Genomic DNA, 22782 nt, shown 5'->3' with positions numbered 1-22782 from the left:
TGAGAGGTCGGGCTCCTTTGATATGCTCATATTCCAGTATATTCTACATAACAATCGTTCTCCAACAAATATAGTTTGATATAAATAAATTATACATTCTCCTTAAAAAATAATATGTAAAAATGTATTTGCGTAATGATATATTAAATTTATCTGATTAACCCCGAAAAATGCAAACAAGTGAGACATTAAATGATTCTAGCTGCTGAAAAATTATCCTTTATATACAGTACGTCTGGTAGTGCTGATATTCAAAGAGAAATTAATATCCGAAAAATTCTAACCCAGTAGATTGTAAGTTCTTTCCGGCAACTACATTTCACAAGCACTTAATTCAGGAGGAAACTATTGATGACAATCTGTACATATAGGCCTAAGCTGGCAAACATGCAATCGGAACATATACGGTGTTTTCCGTCAAATTATTTATCGACGATAAAGGTACAATATGGTAAATAAATATGATAGTTGGAGAACAAAGGTTATAAGGGACAAGATGCGCAGATGGTATTGCAAAATTAGAACGGAGTCGAGGAGTCAGATTGTGACCTGCGAGATCTAGTTACCTGGTGTGAATTGGGGAGGGTGTTAAGATTAGCTCCCCCTGAATCAAGTGCTTTTGCTACTATTACATAAAATAATTTTTGCGTGTATGCTTTTGACTCAGCATTTTCATTGCGTATGGTATTATGCAGCTTCGTTATAAATCGATCGACAAAGATCAATAAAAATTGCTGTAAACAATCATCAATCGTCATGAGATAGTCTTATCCTCAAAAAACCGAATTAATAAATGTTTTTATAATGGCTGATACTAAGACGCATTTCATGCAATTTGTACAGAATAAAGCTCAAACTGGATATTGCAGAAAATGCTTGTTGACAAAATGATTGGCAGTGCTATTAATATGCTATTCCATTGACGTATTATGATTTGATATTGAGATTAATAAACCATTCCCACTGACGTATTATGATTCGATATTGAGGTTAATAAAGGATTCCCACAGGTGTATTATGTATGGTTTGATATCGAGATAAATAAACCATTCCCATTGATGTATCATGATTCGAGTCATAGCAAAGACTTATAAAAAAGTACTAGCAGCTGCCTCGCTTGGAGCTCAGCATCAAGAGATTTGTGTTAAGACGCAGTTAATGTTCTGAATATGATCAGAATTGTATATAAATATCGTTGTGATAGAATCTGAAATTTAAATTTATATCGGTTTTGAAAAGATTTATACAATTTAATTATCACAAATTACGTTCCTAATGAAAGCAAACTTAAATGAAAGTAGAGTACTGATTACGGAATTATGCTTAAATTTATCAGCAATGCTATATAACATAAAATCGGCACATGCTATTTCAAAATTAGCCAGTAATAGGAACTAAGGTGATCCCAATGATAGGGACCAGCCAGGGCATCGTCTTGCACGAGATTACGGTCATTTCACTAACGAGACGTTCGTACGTTTCTTTCCTTTACATTATTGCGTAACAATACGATAGCGTCCAGTTAGGCGTGAGTGCAATGCTTTATAGTAAGTATCATTGTGGAGAGTGATAGTCAGAGGTCGGGCTCCATTAGCAATGCTCACTGACGATCCAGTATATTCTATATAACAATCTTCATCCAATAAATATATTTTGATATAAAAATATACATTCTTCGTCAAATAATAACATGTAAAAAGGTATATGCGTAATGATACATTATACTTTTCTGATTCACCCGATAAATACAAACAAGTGAGACATTAAATGGCTAATTCTACTGAAATTCAGTCAAACATAACTGCTGAAAAAGAATCCTTTATACACAATACTTCTGTAAGTACTAATGTTCAAAGAGAAATTAACATGCGAAAAAATTGTAACCCATAGATTGTAAGCTCTTTTCGGCAACTACATTTTACAAGTACTTAATTTAGGTGGAAACTACTGATAACACTCTGTACATTTCGGTCTAAGCTAGTAAACGTGCGATCGGAACATATACGGTCTTTTCCGCCAAATTATTTCTCGATGATAAGGGTACAATATGGTAAATGAACACGATAGTTGAAGAACAAAAGTTACGAGTGACTAAATGCACAGATAGTATTGAAAAATTAGAACGGAGTCGAGAGGTTAGATTGTGACCTGCGAGATCTAGTTACCTGGTGTAAACTGGGGAGGGTGTTATCATTAGTTCCCCCTGAATCAAGTGCTTTTGCTACTATTACATAAAATATTTCTTTGCGTAAATGATTTTGACTCAGCATTTTCATTGCTTATGGTATAATGCAGCTGTCTTTATAAATCGATCGACAAAGATAAATAAAAATTGCTGTAAACAATTATCAATCATCATGAGATAGTCTTATCCTCAAAAAACCGAATTAATAAATGTTTTATAATGACTGACACTAAGAGGTATTTCATGAACTTTGTACATAATAAAGCTCAAACTGGATGTTGCAGAAAACGCTTGTTGACAAAATGATTGGCAGAGCGATTTATATGTTATTCTTCTGATGTATTACGATCCAATATTGATGTTAATAAAGTATTCCCACAGATGTATTATGATTCGATATTAAAGGAGACTAGAAATCAAAATTTTCCTTTTACGTATGTCATTCTCTTCAGATTTTAATTCGACTGCAATGCTTATAAATTAAATATCGTAAGCGGGTAGTGATTATATTGCGTGGAGGATACCACGATTCCGTAAATTGCCGAGTTTTTCCGAGTTTTGATGAGACGACAGATCACGTGGTACCATGACACTATACTAGCCAGTCCTCGAATAGAAACATAAGGGGGCAGGGTCCAGTTTTTATGTACAAATTTAATGCCGCAATCAGCGACCAAGTATAAAAAATCATAAAAAATCAAATACACAAGTGAGGTCAAAAAGGTCCATATTTTTAGATACCTATATTAAAACAAAGCATAAGAATAGTATTCACTTGACCAGAGAAGCCAATGGCAGTTCATAGCAGAAGAGGTTTATGCACCCCAACCCCTATTTTATACTTGCATTTTTCACACCCTAATACCATTTTTGACAGTATGTAGTACTTACAGTGCAAATGCAAGCCCTTTCCCTGGATGCAAATTTTGAAAAACATTGTCTACTAAATAGTTTGATGCAATTCAGAATAGTTGTCATCCAAGCCGTTTTTGAGATATTCGTCTTGCCTTGAACCCACGTGTCTACTGCTATGGGAGGCTAGCTCTTCTTCCTAGCCAACTATTGGTATTTCACTATCAACATACTGCAGAGCAACTATGAAAGGTGTACATGACTGACATCAATTTCAAGAACAACACAAGCCCAAAACACCTAGTTCACAAATATATCCATATCTATAAATAGTAAACAATAATAGCTGAAAAAGTCACACCATAGCCTTAAGTTAAGAAATTTGCCAGGGGCCAAATTACGAAACTGGACCCTGCCACCTTAAGAGTTTGGCTGAAAATGGTTTATGTCAAAAGTTGTGTACATATCACATATTTAGACATTATCTAGTACAATGGTATAAAGGGAAACTTTTTGTGCACAAAACTAAAAATGGTATTATGCTTTTAAAAAAGTTACCTCTTTGCGGCAAAAAGCACTGCACTATTTACATTGTGAATTAAGACTGACTGCATTTCTTGAAAGATTTCAAATTGTTTGCAACCTACAATGCTCTTGGTCTTTGTTTACCACCATATCATCAGTACAAAATCAAAATTCCTTTACAATGTCAAGAAGAGATCTGGAAGTTATACATTTTAGGAGGGAATAACAGAAATGCTATGTTAGGTGTCAGTGACAGAAGTGAAAAGTTTCTCTAAACTCTTCTAGCAAACTTAAAGAAATCACACATTTAAGTAAATCATGTGCTTTAGAAGTACTCTTAGACTGATATAAAAGAGGTGGTTCCTAACTTTTCATTATCATTCTGGAGATGCTAATAGCAACATCAGTGTTGTGTCAGTGTATATGGGTGGGGGGGGTAATCGCAACACAAGTCTAGCTAGTCTGGAAAAGTCAAAGTTTAATCAATTAACATTAGACACTGCTGGAATATTAATATACTGATGTGTAGGACCCTAAAACTTACAAAGAGTGACATATCAAATAAATTCATTGATACACAGCCAATGAAATTGACCATACATATACAAATTACTCAGTACAGTTTAACAGAGAAATTTCTTCTCAGACACCAATTCACTTACAACTGACTTTAATGTTTTCTGGAGTTTACAAAATCATAGTAAATGATAAGATAAGGTATAGAACAAATATTTATAGTGGAAAATCCAGTTCAAGGTAAAAAGCATATCACCGGCTTGGCTTTTGATAAGCACGTACCATAAAACAACTCCTGCAGAAGCTAAGTCTGTCCGTCAAAGTCACTCTCTTGTGCACTTAGATCAAAATGACTATCTGGATGAGATTGAAGCTATTGTTTCTTTCAGCATGACTAACCGATTAATCCTAATCTCTTACTATGCAAACTGACACCTGCAAAAAGAAACGAAACAAGTGATTCTGATGTACTTTTAACATTCAGTGAAAACATAAGACTTTCAGAGGAGAAACTGTATGTGCATTGTCAAATGCATGAAGCTGCCACTTAATTTTAAGCTCTTCCCCCTTTGTTAACTGAACCTAGAAATTTCAAGATATATACATAACATTGAAACATTTTCTATTATCACCCAAACATGAGATATGAATCTCTTATGTCAACTTCAGAGTGGGGTCACGAAGGTAGAAACTATGTCGGTGTGCTAAAACTTTCATTCTCCTCACCAAAATATACCAAGTAATATGCCATATGCATCATTATTTCTAAGACTGTTCCACTGATGACATTCAATATTCACAACAGTATGTTTATGTATGATTCCTCTGAATTCTATCTGCTCCTGTGGAGTTAAATTACTTTAAAGAATACATGTTGACATGCTATGCAATTGTTTAGGTGTGTCTGTATTGAAATGTGAATAGTATTCATAAAAGTAGAGGTGCAAAACCTTGACAGCTACAGAAAGTGCAAGACAATACATTATGGTTACCATTTTGTTCCCATATTTAGTACGTTATATCCAAAATATGCTACTTTGTGATGATGTAAACAGTTCTCACATGGAGGTACAAAACACAGTTACTTCCCTCTCCAAAGAGCATCACATACAACACTATGTAATATATGGAAAAAGGAAGGAGATATAATAAGGCTTGTGCATACAAATTATTTAAATATACACAAAGAAATAGAAAGGTATAATAGATGTGGCTGACTGCACCATCAAAAAATGATCAATTTTCCTTAAGGGGGGCAGGGTCTAGTTTTTATGTACAAATTTAATGCCGCAATCAGCGACCAAGTATAAAAAGTCATAAAAAATCAAATACACAAGTGAGGTCAAAAAGGTCCATATTTTTAGATACCTATATTAAAACAAAGCATAAGAATAGTATTCACTTGACCAGAGAAGTCAATGGCAGTTCATAGCAGAAGAGGTTTATGCACCCCAACCCCTATTTTATACCTGCATTTTCACACCCAAATGCCATTTTTGACAGTATGTAGTACTCACAGTGCAAACGCAAGCCCTTTCCCTGGATGCAAATTTTGAAAAACATTGTCTACTAAATAGTTTGATGCAATTCAGAATAGTTGTCATCCAAGCCGTTTTTGAGATATTCGGCTTGCCTTGAACCCACGTGTCTACTGCTATGGGAGGCTAGCTCTTCTTCCTAGCCAACTATTGGTATTTCACTATCAACATACTGCAGAGCAACTATGGAAGGTGTACATGACTGACATCAATTTCAAGAACAACACAAGCCCAGAACACCTAGTTCACAAATATATCCATATATATAAATAGCAAACAATAATAGCTGAAAAAGTCACACCATAGCCTTAAGTTAAGAAATTTGCCAGGGGCCAAATTACGAAACTGGACCCTGCCACCTAAACATTGGCGAGCGAGGCAGACAGGAGACCACATTTGGGTTGCACATTCAAAAGTTGAATCTGCAATCTGATATAATAGTTTATGTACTGTACTGGTAAGTGCTAAAAGAAATTTGTTAGGCACAGGCACTAAAGTCTTGAATGAAATTCCACAATCCCGGACAGTTCATACCTGTCAACTCTCAAGCCGGGAGAAAAACCTCCCGATTTTGGGGTATTTCCTCATCTACCTCCCGATCTCGTAATATCTCTCAATTTTGAGCAGCGAAGTCCCGATTATTACATTATGTCTGTCAATTTTCATTTGTCAGAAGAAAAAAACACAGCCTCAAACCATTTTTAAATATAACATTATGCAATCCACAGTCTAAACTGCCACACTGCAGACATCGTAGCGATATGACTGAAAAATTGTTAAAGCTACGTTAAAAATTCAAATCACACGCACACACGTCTAAACCGGCACTGGACGAAATAATTAATATCATACAACAGTTTTTTTTTCTTTTTATCTTCTTAAAAAAAATTAAAAGAATAAAATTGTCACCAATTAGCTTAAATGAATGATCACTTTGAAATTTTCTCTGCAAACAAAATCGCATCTCCATTTCCGCCAAAGAAGCTCGGCCAGTTAACACCTGACATTCCTCTACCGTATATGGAAAGTTTAATTATCATGATTAAATTACAAGGAATAAAACAAAATATACCATGCAGTATATGTGGCCCTAAAGAACTAATTCTGAATAAATATTTTATTCAGCAAACAGTGTTACATGCATTAAGACTTAAACCTAAGGAAATAAGGTGGGGCATACAACGTGAGAAAAACAGTTGCCACAAGTACAGTAACTTGTGACTGCAGATTTGATCTGTTAAAATTAAGTCCATGGCATCGTAAGTAACAACAAAATAGGCATCGTTTATTTGGTAATCAATTGCTGGTGCTTACGCATACACACACTGTCGAACATGGTTTCTTTGAAGTATGTCCGAAGGGCAGTCCTTTTCACAAGATCAATGCAAGGATAAGGATTATGTTCATTAGTCACACCGGCTTTATCGTTTGCGTACTTAAATCAAAACTTTAGCTATTTTGCAATTTAGCCAGAACTGACCAGAATATGCAAAAGGGGCTTGTCATGGGGGAATAATAAAGCGTATCACAGGAAGAAAAGGCACATTGGGGCAAGGGGGGGGGGGGGTCAATAGTCCCCCCGTTCTATTGTCAGATAGTTAATGTGAAGATTTGACCTCTTTTTTCTGCTATAGTACTTTAATTATTATTCTATATTTCCATTGGTTTCTGGTCTCCTTTAAGGTTAATAAAGTATTCCCACAGATGCATTATGATTCGATATAGAGGTCAGAAATCTATTTCCACAGATGTACTATGATTTGATATAAAGGTCAGAAATCTATTCCCACAGATGTATTATGATTCGATATAGAGGTCAGAAATGTATTACCACAGATGTATTATGATTCGATATAAAGGTCAGATATTTATTACCACAGATGTATTATGCTTCGATATTGAGGTCAGTAAACTATTCCCATAATTGTATTATGATTCGATATTAAGGTTAACAAAGTATTCCTACTGATGTATTATAATTCGATATTGAAATTAATAAAGTGTTCGCACTTCCCCTGATGTATTATGATTCGATGCTGAGGTCAGTAAACTATTCCCACTGATGTATTGTTATTCAATATTGAGATTAATAAACTATTGCTACTGATGTATTATCATTCGATATTGAGATTAATAAACTATTGCCATTAATGTATTATGATTCGATATTGAGGTCAATTTGCTATTCTCTGTGATGTATTATGATTCGACATTGAGGTTAATATACTATTCCCATTTATGTATTATGAGTCAATATTGATAATATATAAAATTGGACCTTCTGTGCATCGCGATCGTTGATGCAGGAAGAGTATAACAGCGAACTATCGGATTATATTGGACTGCACACTACTTGTTTTAATAATGAATATTACATAGAGTTCATTCACTACGGCCAATAGTAGAAGGCATCATTGGTTCCATGATTTTGGTTATCGTGTTGTCATTGATATTTCTGACTTTATTTTCGTTACAGCCATATGCAAGTATTTTGCAGGTGCTCTTTTATATTTTGCGGAGTAATTACCTCCTTACCATACAAAAGAGAGATTTACGCAATAGTTTCCTTACTAGTTCGAAAGTTTGTTACATATATCTTGAAGAAACGTACCTATGAAATAGAGGAAGATTTTCATAAAATTAAAACTTTGGAAAATTCTTTACGTACACTGATTTTGTTTCGTGAAACGAGAACCATATTTTCCACCCATGTAAGACATGTCTCAGCCCTTAAAGTGCTAACTTGCCTATCCTTTCCTATAATTCAAAGAATTTTCAATAAGTACTAATTATAGTAAACTTTTTAGCGCAGTATATGGCCATCATATTTTACATCTCATGGCCGAGATTAATGAGTCACATCAAGATGTAGGCGCATACTGAAGAGATTCCAACGATTACAGGTCATGCAATTGTTGGAGGACAATATGGTGAGAATCTCTGACGCTTAAATCAAATGGAAATCTGTAAGGATTTATCTCTCAGAAAACAATACATAATAACCTATAGGTTATTTTAAGATTGGTTATACGATTAAGCTGGATTATTATGCAATATAACATGATAACAAGCAATGCAAATTTGCCGGAGAATGGCGCAAAATCGCAAACTAGTTATTGTGATGCGTATGAAAAAAGTCGATAGTCGCTTAAAATATACTTTCCAATGACTCCTGTGAAAGGACCAATTGTCAAACGAACATTGAATCCTATCTTTAGCTCTGATGCCGGCTTTTTTTGTATTCTCCGTTATATTACTCTACATTGAAAATGGTGTTTGTATATGTATGTATATCATTTAACGACATGCCAGCAAACTAGTGGCTACATTATGCTGATCAGGAGCGGGACACACAACAATGTAATTCTAAATTTTTTTATAACAGAAAAGAAACTTGAAGATAAAGCCTTACCTAAAGCACATTGTAATTATTGCAAATGTAATGCAGGGATTTGTAGACGTGACAGGGATCTAGCAGTGTAGCCAGTCGGAAGAATATTCCAAAGTATGGAAGAGGTTGGTTGATCATGCAGTTTGACTGAATGTGACTGTTGCTTGTTTATTCCGTCAATAACAAAAATACAATCGTATGTACCTGTGATACCCATTTCACAGCTAAGTTTGCATTATAGTAGGCATTTCAGTTGAAATGCAAAATTGATGATATTACATATGATGGATGTCCAGGAGGAATTACAAGTACCTGAAGTTACAATATGGATTTTTTATATAAAAAATGCCCACTATATGCACATACTGACTGGCCCCCACCTTTTTTCTATGTTGTTTTCATGCATATATTCAGGCTTTTAACCTTTGATTATCACTGTTTTTAATTGAACTTTTACTTTACAAAGTAATGATCGCATTAGTTATAAAAATGTTGATCCACAGTTTCAGTTTGTTACTGTTGAATATTTGTGACCATCTTTAAGTCCAGCAAGGAACCAGCCAGTAGTGGGGGAAGTGTGTGCTTTCAATAGGATATTTAACTCAAGATAAATTTATTTTTAAAATAATTAAATTTGTTTTTAAACTAATACATACATGTATTATGTTGCTGCTTTTGTTTTTAGCTCTACTGGTCATATACCAGAAGTGATTTTGGATGGTCTGTTGACTATCTTCAGTAGTCTATTGTCATAGCGCCCAAAATTATAGTAGCTTTCCTACTGTGCTATCATTTTAGCCATGTGACACTTTAGAACCCACAGTTATACTTTATTTTTCCTGACACCCATTAAAAAGTACACAGATAATTAAACACCCTATCACCAAATACTAAAGCCCCATCACTCAAATAACACCTGTTCTTTTCTTTTCGTATAGGGGCCCCAAGTGGCCGAGTTGTCTAAAGCGCTCTTCGTTATGGATCACTGCCATCTCACCTCTGTCTGTGTAGGATCGAGTCTCGGATTCGGCCAATGTATGTATGTGAGAAAGCTTGCCAGTTGCTTCTGGAGGGTCGGGGTTCTTTCCGGGTATTTCCCGGGTTCTTCCTCCACCATTAATACTGGCCGACATGTATAGCCTATAGTGTGATGAAAAATGGCGTCAAACCCTACAACAACAACAACTTTTCTGATATGTGTGATTATTAATATAATCCAGGATAATTACTGGCTCACTTGGCCAATACTACCTGACTTGACCATGCTTCTGGTGAATGACCTTTGTGTTTGGATTTGCACTGACATAGTCACATGATTGGCCTGCCATGATGGAGTCCACTGGTATCGTGTATTATATATTTAAGTGATTTCCATTATCAACTCGTAATGTGTGACACATATTTTCAAATTAAACAAATAATGAATGATCATTCTGAAAAATGAACACTGCACTTCAGAATACGCATTATATTTCCCAGCTAGCCCCATCTAGATCTATCATTGATGGTCAAACATTGGTGATTCCAAATCAGATAGTGGAAACTACCTGAAGAAAGATCAGAAAATACAGTTTTCATTAGTGAATGAATCACGTGGTAAATTTTGCTATACTGCTAAACGTTTGTTTAGATCTGCTTAGTTACATATGTGTGATAGGGGGTGGCTTGGCATGGTTTACACTACTTTAGGCACTATTAAAACTTGTTATTAGCTTTACTTGTCGTAGAACAGAAGAGGTTATATGATTGTCTATCATGCATCATTTGTTATCCATCCATTTGTCTGTTACTGCTAATTTGTTATCAAATCTCCTAAACTACATTGAGGATGGCAGTGAACCTTTTCTAATACACGCGTTCATCTCATGGTCTAGTTGGTCCTAAATGAAGACGCTGCTCCTCAGACATCCAATATGAAAACAGAGTTTTCACCAGAAGTCTTAACATACAGGTATCGTCTAGTTGAAAATAATGTCATTACTTCTCAATGGATGGTGATATAATGTTTTAACTAAAAGACTTCTCATGATGTCTAGTTGATCTTAAATGAAACGGGTGCTGATCTGAGTTCCATTATAGCTGTCACAGCATTGATCGATCTTAAAAGCTTTTTATCATTACTAATCCATAGCAAATAGTGTTGTGACAATGATGCTGTTCACAAATCCAATATGGCTATCATAGTGGCCATTTTGAGAACTTTGTCATCACTTCTTGTGCTAAATGGATTTCTTATTGACATGTGGATTTTACTAAAAACATGAGGTCTCGAATGAAAATGGTGCCACTCAGGCCACCACAGTGACCAATGTAATGGTCATATCAGCATGGTGTTTTAACTGAAAGACTTGTTGTGATGTCTAGTTGGTCATAAATGACAATGATGCTAAACTGATGACCCAAATGGTCATTTGGAAATTCTTGCTCTACTCTTCAATGGAAAGTCATTTTGAGATGGGTATTCGTCAGGTGTTCTTCTGATGTTTAGTTAGTCCTGAATGAAACAGTGCAGACTGACTCACAGTATGACCACCATGCTGGCCATGTTGAAAGTGTTTTTATCTCTGCTCCTCCTAAATGTATGCCTATATCAACATAGGGTTTTCACCAACATATTTCTTACGATACCTAGCTGTTTTAAAGTACAAATGTTGCCATTGGTAAATCCAATATTGATGTTACATTGGCTGTCTTGAAAATGTTGCTGTCACTACCCTCCCAAGCAAGGATGGTTATATTGTCATTCACTAAAAGACTTTTAATGTTGTCTTGTTACAACTCTATGGTCTTCAACTAAGTAAAAGAAAAGATAAAAAAAAATTATCAAGTTATGTAAAATTCAACAGATAATTTATTTCCTTTTAATAAAAGAAACTTTACAGTATTGTGAATGAAATCCCAAATAGTCCTATAAATTCTATCACATTTCCAAAAGTGTAATGTTTTAAATGAATTCCAGTGGTGTTTCAAATGAATTCTAATCTTGCATGTTCTGATATGTGAATGGTCTTGAATTTGCAAATGGTGTTGCTGTTTCAAATTGATGTCACCTAGAATATGTCCTTGAATAAATTCACAATAATCCATAAAGAGTGATTTTATCCTAAAGTCAATGAAAACTTTGTAATTCCAATGAATACTGGTAATTGAAATAAATAAATCTCCTCAGATAATAATTGAACACTTAAAAGACCAATTCCACTACAAATTTTAAGATAGGAATAGTAATTCTGATTTAACAAAATAACATGTATGATGTATATACATTCCTTCTTGACCTATGTTGCAATAAACCATTTTTGGGAAATAGTCTGTCATCTTAGTAGAATTTCCATCAAATTTGCAAAATAAAAGAAGAAAAAAGGTCAGGTCTGTTTACATACATATTAGCAAGCGGTTAAGAAAAGGGCTAGTGTATCGTATTTTTCTGATGGGAATACCAATGTCCTGTATTCACATCCAAGTTAACATGTTTACAAACAAAATTACATTATCTTAAAGTAAAAGCCCACAATAACGGACCAAATTACTATTTAACATGTGCTTGACAAAATGATCCATAACAGTGTATAATGACTGAAAAAATTAATATAGTATACATAACAGTCTACGTAGTCTTTACCAAAAAAAATGGTATTGTATTAAATTCCTGGAAATTCTTCTGACTCAGAAAAGCATTAATCCATTCTAGGGACTCTTGTTATTTTTATTGTCGTAAAATTAGTATTTGTTGTTATAGTTGGGAGATTGTTGTTTTTGTTATTTTCTGCATTATGACAATGAATTTTGTGCATGAAAATTAGACGTTACTCAGGAGTTGCTCTTAGTTTTGCATAGTACACTCCCAGCAAAAAAAAAATACTTAGATCAAAAAACATAACTGAAATGCGTGCTGCACTGTGAATTTTTCTTTTGTATATCCAAGTACGAAAAGGTACAATTTGGATCTTCCAAATGACCTGTTTTGAAAAATACAAATAAAGAGTGAGTGATTATTCCTTAATTTATATTGAAATATTTTTCCAGTGAAAAACTAGTTGCAATTGGAATTTTTTACATGATAATTAAGTGTTGGTAGTTTTTAATCAGTATATTGCTGCATTAATTGGCATCATCCTTTCATTCGTTAGAATCACAAATGTGAGCACGAAAACCTCAACCAGTGAGCTGTTTTTACAATTTTAATTTTATAATTTCCATAGCTGAACTTAAAACTACATTATGTCTGACGTTTGGAATGAATATAACTTGGACAGTTTCAACATTTAAATTCAAACGCTAATGAGTTTTGACATTTATTGAAATTCAAACATCAATAGGATTTGACATGTCAAAAGTGGTTCATATGAAAAAAAATGGTAGCTAGTTGAAATGTTGGAAACAAGAAGTAAATGATGTAACAATCCAATTTGTATCAAACTGGCTGACTGTAAAAAAATTGCCTTATTAATTATGTTACAAATTCCGTGGGGCCTAAAGTGACAGAGTGGTCTAAAGCGATCATTATTATGGATCACTGCCATCTCACCTCTGTCTGTGTGGGTTTGAGTCTCAGGCATGGCCAGTGTGGGTATGTGAGAAAGCTTGCTGGTAGCTTCTCGTGGGTTGGTGGTTCTTTCTGGGGGTTTCCCAGGTTCTTCCTGCACCATTTATACTGGCTGCCACGTTAAACCCTATAACAACTACAACACATTCCATATGTCAAATATGAAATTAATGGATGGAATAACAGAGATCTGAGTAGAGATATAAAATAGAACAATACAAGCCCCCCACCTCGTATTTAAAAAGTAACAATTTAATCAATTGCATAAACAATATGAAATTGAACAAGACATTTGAATGATACACTTTCTCTTAAAATAGAATTTCAAAATTTATAAGAAATGCAGTTATCCATTCTGTTATACAGATAAAAGAAATTTGATCATAGAGTCGAGTGAACAATAAAACTCATTGCTCAGCATGCCGGCATAACCTCTTTGTATCTCCTTCCAAATTCAGTGTTTGTGAGAGGTCAGAGTTGCTGTATTCCTTTTCCTCTTTTCTCTCTCTCTCCAGCCTCATTTTGGTCTTCTGCCATAACCTGGTTGTCAGTTCACTTTCCCCACTGGTTTACATATAGAGCTCTTTTCCCCTTATGCTTTCCAAGACACGCTGTCTTTTCTATACTGAATGTCTTCGTGTCCCTCACTTCCAGACACCCATCCCATGGACAATGTTTTAATGAGAAAATATACTTGCTCTTTTTCTTGGAGTGGGGCATCCACTTCCTCAGAGAAACTTGGACTGCCAAAACATTTGGGGAAGAAGATTTAAAAAATCGAATTTTGTCATGGAAGCACACTCCTCATTTAACTTAGAATAACTCTCGCTGGTCCGCCTTTATTAATAACTCTTCAGATAAAAACTAATTTTCGACACATGCTTCCAAATGGCGCTAGACTGCTCCAGTGGCCTAGTGGTTAGAGTGTCTGCCTCAGATGCAAGAGTTTGAGGGATTCAACCCCAGCAGAGTCATACCAAAGACTTATACAAATGTTTCTAACAGCTGTATTGCTAGGCGCTTATCATTAAGAGGTTAGTGCTAGGACTGGTCAGCCTACAATAATGTGACTGGGTGGGACATCATGCTACATGTCTGCGGCATGATACCCTAGTTCTAGACATCACTATAAACTTCCATGCTGCAGAATTGTAGCGATATGACTGCAAAAATGTGAAAGCTACATTAAAATTCCAAATCACGCCACATGATCCAAATGACAAAGAATTGTCTCTGGTTTGTCTCTACGTTGCGTTCCCGCCACATAACCCCACGTTAATGTCGCCTCTTCTATATCTCTAACCATTATTCCAGCAGGTCCTAATTAAAAATCAATCATGCCCTATCCCATGCAGCAGAGCATTCCATCTTTCATAGGGAGTTATTTATTACGGGCCAAGCCCATTCAATGAAGTTAATTGTTACATGTCACATTGACTGCAACAAGATTCCACTTAGTTATGGCACAATAATCATTTTCCAAAATTCATACTGTTACATTGATTTTTAAGTCAGGGTCACTGACCATTTAGGGAAATATAGTTTACTGACAATATCTTCTGTTCTTTGTTACCTACTATAAACCAGAGATTGTGGATGTCATGCATTTGAGACTAAATACACCTATTGATCTGGGGGCAAAATACAGTTTCAACAAATTACTTTAAGTACTCTATAACCTAATTTGACCAAATTTTGTGGATGACTCACATTTTAGCAAAGGAATACTTCTATAGATTTTATTGCTTTGAGCACAAAATCCAAGGTCACATTGACTTAAAGAATATATATTACCCGTCTTGACACATTTGAACTTGAGATCTGCATCCCATACTCTACTCAACATTTGTAGTTAGCTTGCGTTTCATGCTATAAACAAAGAACTATTTTGATATTGGAATCAAATGGGCACACTTACTCCATGAAGAAAATTGGGTTGACTGTGTAAAAAAGGAAAACTTCATTTATTTCCATGACCAAAATTGTCATTTGATTGCATCTGAGTTGAGAAAGATGAGGTATTTGATAGTATAGAAGGTAATGACTTTTGAGGTGCCACCCACCATAATGGAGGTACAAGGGCTGCTACTGATTCTTGGGGAATGCACTGAATCATGCTCATAATTTTGGGAATGGATGTTTGGTGTACCATTTATGGTACTCATGTGGTGACAGCAAAACAAAACTTAAACCATATATCTCAGAACATGATCAAGTGGATTATTCCTACCCACCATGCTTTATTTTTTGTCAGAAGAAAGATATTGACTTTTAAGGAGTTAAGAATGGTTTTGCATTTCTAATGAAAAAAGTAAAGTGTCGTATAATTTCAGCCATATTTAGAAATGTTTCCATGAAAACTTTTACAAAATATAGTATGGGACATCTGTCACATTGCCATATGAAACATACTTTGCATAATATCAGGATCATATGGAATTGAAACCAAGGCATGCAAAATATCTTGCCTACTCAGGATGTTTGAATAAAGGCCTAGTGTGATGTCTGGTGCAGGAATATGAGGCTTCTTACTGCAAATAAAATGGCTTGGCAGATTTTGGGTGATGCAGTAACTACTGACAGTTTTCAAATTTGGCCAGAAAAGTTTGTTGTACTTTTCCTGTTGTAAACAACATATTACATTACTAAGTCTTGTTTGCGATTTTAGTTTATATATTAAGATAATTTTCACTTAGAGATAAACATGTTTACAGATGTTGAGTTAAGGGTCTGTTTCCTTTTTAAATGAAGAATGTTCTGGAAGCAACCATGTAAACTAATGTATGACATACAAGCAAACCTAACAACTTGCTTACCTCCTACAGCAGAACAACTCGATAACTGCCTGCATTCATTGCTCGACAAACATGCCCCTACTACCAAGTGCAGAGTATCAATTAAAAAGTGTTCTCCATGGTATAACAGTATTAGGGACCATCTTCGCACTGCTAAAGAGACCACCGTAAAGCTGAAAGGCTTTGGCTTTCCACCAGACTCACTATTCATAAGCAAATCTATGAAGCCGCTAAGAAGAATGTCACAAATATTGTCCATGCAGCGAAATCAGCCCTCTACACTACTAACATCATGGAAAGTTAAAGTTGCAAAGTGCTCTTCGAGATTACTAACAAGCTAATGTCAATAACAAAACTACACCATTTCCAACTGCCTTCTCTCCAGTCGACCTTCTGGACATGCTTTACAAATTTCTCCCATGACAAAGTAAAAACCATTAAGACAAGCTTGACACCACAATTTCAAATGACTCGTCGTCACCATACAGTTGGGATACAGAATTTGAGCGGCAACCATTAGCAGCATTTGAACCTGTCTCTATGGATTTCGTACGTACAATCCTGACGAAGAGTGCACCAAAGTCGTGTGAACTTGATCCAATTCCAACATCACTGCTGCTTGAGTGCTTAGATCCAGTATTGCCTTCGCTAACTGATGTTATTCATACCTCTCTATCATCAGGGGAATTTCCATCATTTTTCAAAACTGCCATTTCAAAGCCTGTGCTGAAGAAACCAACAATCCACCATAACGATTTAAAGAACTACCGTCCAGTTTCTGATCTCACATTCATATAAAAAAATCTTAGGAAAGGTTGTTCTATCCCAGATTGTATCTCATCTGCATTCAAACAGTCTTTTTAGCAATGTACAATCTGAATATCGCCCTTTACACAGTACTGAAACTACTCTTCTAAAAATAGTTAATGACATTCTCTCTGCTTTGGATAGCGGAAAGATTAGTCCTCACCCTCCTTGGTTTGTCTGCAGCATTTGACACAATGGAACATGATATATTACTTCACCGTCTCCAGCATGTATTTGGCATTCATGATACAACTTTAGTGTGGTTCACATCCTACTTGGTCAATAGGATACGAATTGTGTCTGCAAATGGAATACACTCCAGCCCAGTTGATTTATGTTGTGGTTTTCCACAGGGGTGTGTTCTTGGACCTGTTCTCTTCATTCTATACACTGATCCGCTCTCAAGTGTCATAGATCATCATCCAGTGTCTCACCAATTGTACGCTGATGACACCCAAATATGCAAATCTAGGAACCCAACTGAAGTTGATGCTACCATCCAAGGTGTAGAGAGGTGCATTTCTGATGTGAAATCATGGATGACATGTAACATGCTGCAGATGAATCATGATAAAACTGAGACCATTCTGATTATAACACAAAGACTTTTTCATTCACATCCTTTACCTCAAACAATAAATATCAGCAACACGAACATTAAATTCACACAATCAGTACGAGACCTAAGTGTTACTCTGGACAGTACCCTCACATTGCACCAACATGTCATGAACATATGCAAAGCTGCATATCTTGAGCTGAGACGCATCAGCTCCATTTGCAGATATCTTTCAGTTGATGCCACTAAAACACTTGTGTCTTCATTAGTACTTTCAAGACTGGACTATTTTAACTCAATTCTGTCTGGTTCGTCGCAATATCTGCTCCAGAAACTTCAAAAAGTTCAAAACACAGCTGCTCGGATCATACTTAGAGTACCACGACCAGAGTACACCTCCCCGCTGCTCTGTACCCTACACTGGCTATCCATTCGATCCAGAATCAAACACAAAATTTGTTCTCTGTGCTACGTTTCACTGACTGACTCTAGTCCAACATACCTATCCGACCTCATCCATGTGTAAACACCAGCAAGATACTTACGCTCCTCTTCTGACAATCGCAAACTCATTATTCCCATTATGAAAACAAAGTCATGTATACAGCGTTCTTTTGCATACCAGGGCCTAGCAACGTGGATTGAATTGTCCACTGAACTTAGACACAACGACACAGTGATCACATTCAAGAGTGCTCTCAAAATTCACTTATTTCGACTGCAAGAACAAACTTAAGGACCTAATAGCGTTTCCTACCTTAAAAATTCTCAGCATGATTTTTTTATGTTTTCTAATTTCATGGTGTTTCTTTTTGTACTCATATTATTATATATGTTCTTTTTTATCTTATAGGTGTTGTCTAATGTTGTAAAGCGCTTAGAGCTTCTAAAGATTAGGCGCTATACAAAGTCCTCATTATTATTATTATTATTATTATTGTGAATTTAATGGGAAAATGAACCTTTGACCCTCATCCAGGTTATGTTACTGTGTCATAGCTTTATATATATATATATTTTGTTTACTTTAGAATGATTCATTCCATATCTTAACATCAGTCTAGTGGAGTAAGTTGCTTTCAATTATATTTTATGAAGATTTAATTTATTTATTTCAATTATTGAAGGCAATTACAAAGTGCTCTTTGATTTTATGACTAAATTACTATCTTGGAATTATTGTGAATTTATTCAAGGATATTTTGGATTATATTGTTTTGTTACATCGAGACTGTCAGCACATCCACACTATTCCAGACGTATGTGGCACATCAGTGCGTTCAATATCGAATTTCTTTTGGAATGCTACTGGAATTCATTTGAAATACTTGATACCCATTGGACTTAAGTTAGAATTTTTGGGACTTTTTGGGATGTAATTCACAGTAGTGTAATTTCCTGTTAAACTTTCACTTTGTGTTCTAGGGAAATAAATTATCTGTTGAATGTTTTGAAAAACCTGTTCGTTTTCGCTATATTCTGATACTTAGTTTAAGACCATAGAGTCATAACACCAGTCAGTGCTGTGTTTGGGGGTTTGGGGTGTAAAAGAGATGTACCATACTGGTATAATGTAGTCCGTTTTTCTTTGCATAGAACCTAGTACCTGTTTACTTTTTTATAATTATGATTTTATATTTTAAAAAATGCAGCTAGATTGCACTAGTTGCAAATTGCCATATTGGTCCTTTCTTTAAATTGGAAATAAAATAAAGGATACTGAGTTTCTCTTAAACAGGTTTAACATATTGTTGCCAGGGGGGAGGAGGGTCAGATCCCTTGCAAAGTTGTGATCATTACAGTTTATGGCCATGAAATTAATTCTGGGTTCTTTTTGCATGATTTTGTAACTGGCAATATTCTTTGCCCAAAGTTTAAGCATGTCAGTGCAGATTAACATTACATGCATACAAGTTTTGTTTTTATCTATGTGTTTATAACAGCTTGAACTCACTAGACAACACTGCGGCATGCAATTATAGAAATATGTATTACAGTGTGAATTGTGTTTGTAGCCATTAATCGAAGAACTTCAGATACCATGAGGGAACACTGCATTGCAAGTTTCTCAGATTTTACTTTTCACACAAGATTTATTTAGGATTCATGTAGAGCTTAAAGAAAAAAGAAACCTGATAGCACAATGACGAGGCTCCCTCTCAATCAAGATTGTGCCCCTCTTGTAAGCTACCTGTCTGATCTGTTCACGAAAGGTGCTGTATAATTTTCTTAAAAGAAACCTTGATCCATTTGTCGAAATTATTCATTTGCACAAAAACTTCAAAGTACAGGTAAAGTAGTAAAATTTACCCAGCCCTGAAAGTTTTGCCAGGCTAGCAAATTCCTTTTCCTCAAGCTGAAAGTGGCCCCCCGACTCTCCCCCCCCACCACCAACTGCCAATTACACCATTAGAACATTTAAATATCATAACTAAATTTATAAAAACAGATACTAACTTAGTTTAATAATTTTATAGGAACAAATCTCTGCCCCCCCCCCCCCGCCATGAATATATTTGTTTTTGAAACCAATCATATTAAAATAAATATTTATGCTACAACCTTCCATATTAACAAAATATATTTATGTCCATTCTTCATTGAGAGGGTTATATGTATTTCTTATTTTGTTTGGATTTTATATATAATTAGAATATAAGATGAGGAAATATAACTTTTGTAAGATCTCACTTGGAAGAAATAAGATCGTCCCAATTTGTCATTTTTTATTAGCATGTGTAAAATAATTTTGTATTTTATTGAAATTGCTAATTTAAAAGAAAACAATTGGAAGATTGCAACCAGTGTTGTAAGTATTCTAGCTGTTCCTTACTTTATGTATATTTAATGAAAGTGTCACAGGTGTGATGATTAGAGGCGAATGTTATTGTGCTAACTGATATTTTGGGGCTTCATGGGATCAGGGAAGGCATTTCAGATTTTGAAAACAAATAAAGCCACAAAACGAAAAAATGACAATAGTGCGTTATGGAATTCTGGATCTAATTTGATTGCTCACATATCATGAACAGCTTCACGTCCAGAAAATATGGATTTATGGGGGCAATAATGTCGCTTACGTTGTTTTTCTAATGGCGCAAGACTGTGAAACACAGATAAATAAGACCGAAAAAGCGTGATACTTTGCTATGATTTGTCTCCATACCTAACATGCAAGAAGGTTTCACATAAAGTATTCTCCAATATGTTGACGTTGACGCCGCTGCTACAGTATCCAAAGAGTTAGTGATACACACGTCTCAAACGCTTAGGTATCCAGTGGAGAAACAAAGTAAAGAATATATGAATGCACTACACCATTGGCAAGTGTTTATTTTAATTCACTTGTAAAACAATTAGAGGTTCTAAAACGGTAACTTGAAGGTGTGAAACTAATAGTGGGTCAATATAACTAACGGACAGAAGAAACAATCTGTTTGTAAAGCATGGTTATAACAAATGTAAAGAAATGAAAACAAAAACGCCGTTAACGCCTCATTATTCTGACTCAACCGCATTTGATAGTGTTGTATAATGCTAGCATTTCAATTATGTCATATTATCAATCTTATGACCATTTAATTGGGGAGTTATCTACCCATAGATTTAGATTAGTGAATTCGTTCCTATGTTAACGCGATTAACTGGTAGGGCTCTCAAATGTGAATTAATATGCTGGTTTTATAATGGATAAGTAACACAGCTATGCAACCACTGATGCCAAAATTGGGCACAATTATAGCCTTTGATAAAATTATCCAGGTATTAAATGGAAATAAACAAACGGTTATATCGCCTTAAGGTTTAAATAGATCATTTTTTCTTCGTCTTACGATCCACTTGTCTGTAAATATGGGAGCGAATGTATGCGAATAAAATGGCTTCTTTAAATGAATACGCGGCAAGATGTTGACAGGTATCTGCTACCACACCCGCAATATTATGAAAGCCAGGAATTCCGTTTTCTAAACCCTTGCTGCTCCATGTGAAACTATTTCATATGATCCAATCATGCCACCTATGTTTTGGTTCCGGAACCCACGAATGCAAAACAGCAGATAATTAAGGCAATATTGTTTTGATGAATATCAATTGTTTAATCTGCTTTACAATGTCTTCCTACAAAATTAAAATTGAAGCGAACATGATGAGGTACAGCTTAATATAGCCTTTATCCATAGAGACTCTGTTAAACTTAAAATTATTCTGCCTTTAAGCCAAATACTGCCGAAATCTTCAGATTTACATACACCGCGATTATCCGGAGTATTTATTTTAGTACTTTCAAGTATACAGGCAGTTAACGGTATAGTAGATATAAAATATTTCAGGAGCACTCATTGTAAAGATACAATTGGCAATTCCTTTTATAATTTCTTTATGTCTAATATAATGCTATTATGTACTGTCAGATACAAAAATCAACGATTTGAATAGCTTTTCTGAACGAATTTAAACCAATGCGACAAACGGTTGTATTAATATATCAATAAATAAAGTTTTGAAATTACACAATAAGTTTTAAACATTATCGTTAATTTTACTTGTACATTGAATGTGCTAAAAATGGTAATTTCGCACATTGATCGTTGTTTTCTCATGCACATGAAGAAGTCATTTTTGTTGTTGCTAACACATTTCTTGTATCGATTGACAATGAACATTGTTCGGCTTCGGTGCTGTAAAAGACACGAAGCAGTCCTATCCGACAGGCATTAGAGAATAGCATCTATAAACAAACAATTGCAATCATTGTCTGGTTATATATAAGGATTTTATTTGTTTTCCTCATTTCTACATTCAAACTTAAATATTTGTGTGGCCTTCACAAGATTTCAGTCCAATTTGATAACAGATGCTGTACCCAAATTTCGATTATCATTTAATTTGGGTTTGCAAGCAATACTCATCAATGTCCGGTTTATCCGATCCGATTGTGCTGAGACCTAAAATATTATTAATCAAGAGTTTTAATAAACGTATGTCAGCGTATGAAACGTATAATGTACTGTAAGGGTGATTTAAAGCATTTTGTTTTGCTTAAAACTCAAACATACACATCTTTATA

The 22782-nt window shown here is 35.0% G+C and overlaps 1 protein-coding gene across 1 annotated transcript in view; it reads right to left on the bottom strand.

Annotated features, from left to right (window-relative positions):
* The window catches only part of LOC149787197 (uncharacterized), a 109259-nt gene that overhangs the window by 48928 nt on the left and 37549 nt on the right, over positions 1 to 22782 (bottom strand). The gene's annotated exons all lie outside the window — the stretch shown is intronic.

This window comes from Sinohyriopsis cumingii, chromosome 12 (genome assembly GCF_028554795.1).
Source record: "Sinohyriopsis cumingii isolate HCF-2022 chromosome 12, ASM2855479v2, whole genome shotgun sequence".
Lineage (NCBI taxonomy): Eukaryota > Metazoa > Mollusca > Bivalvia > Unionida > Unionidae > Sinohyriopsis > Sinohyriopsis cumingii.
The sequence above is the reverse complement of the archived record's forward strand: the minus strand, read 5'-3'. Positions and strand labels throughout refer to the sequence as shown.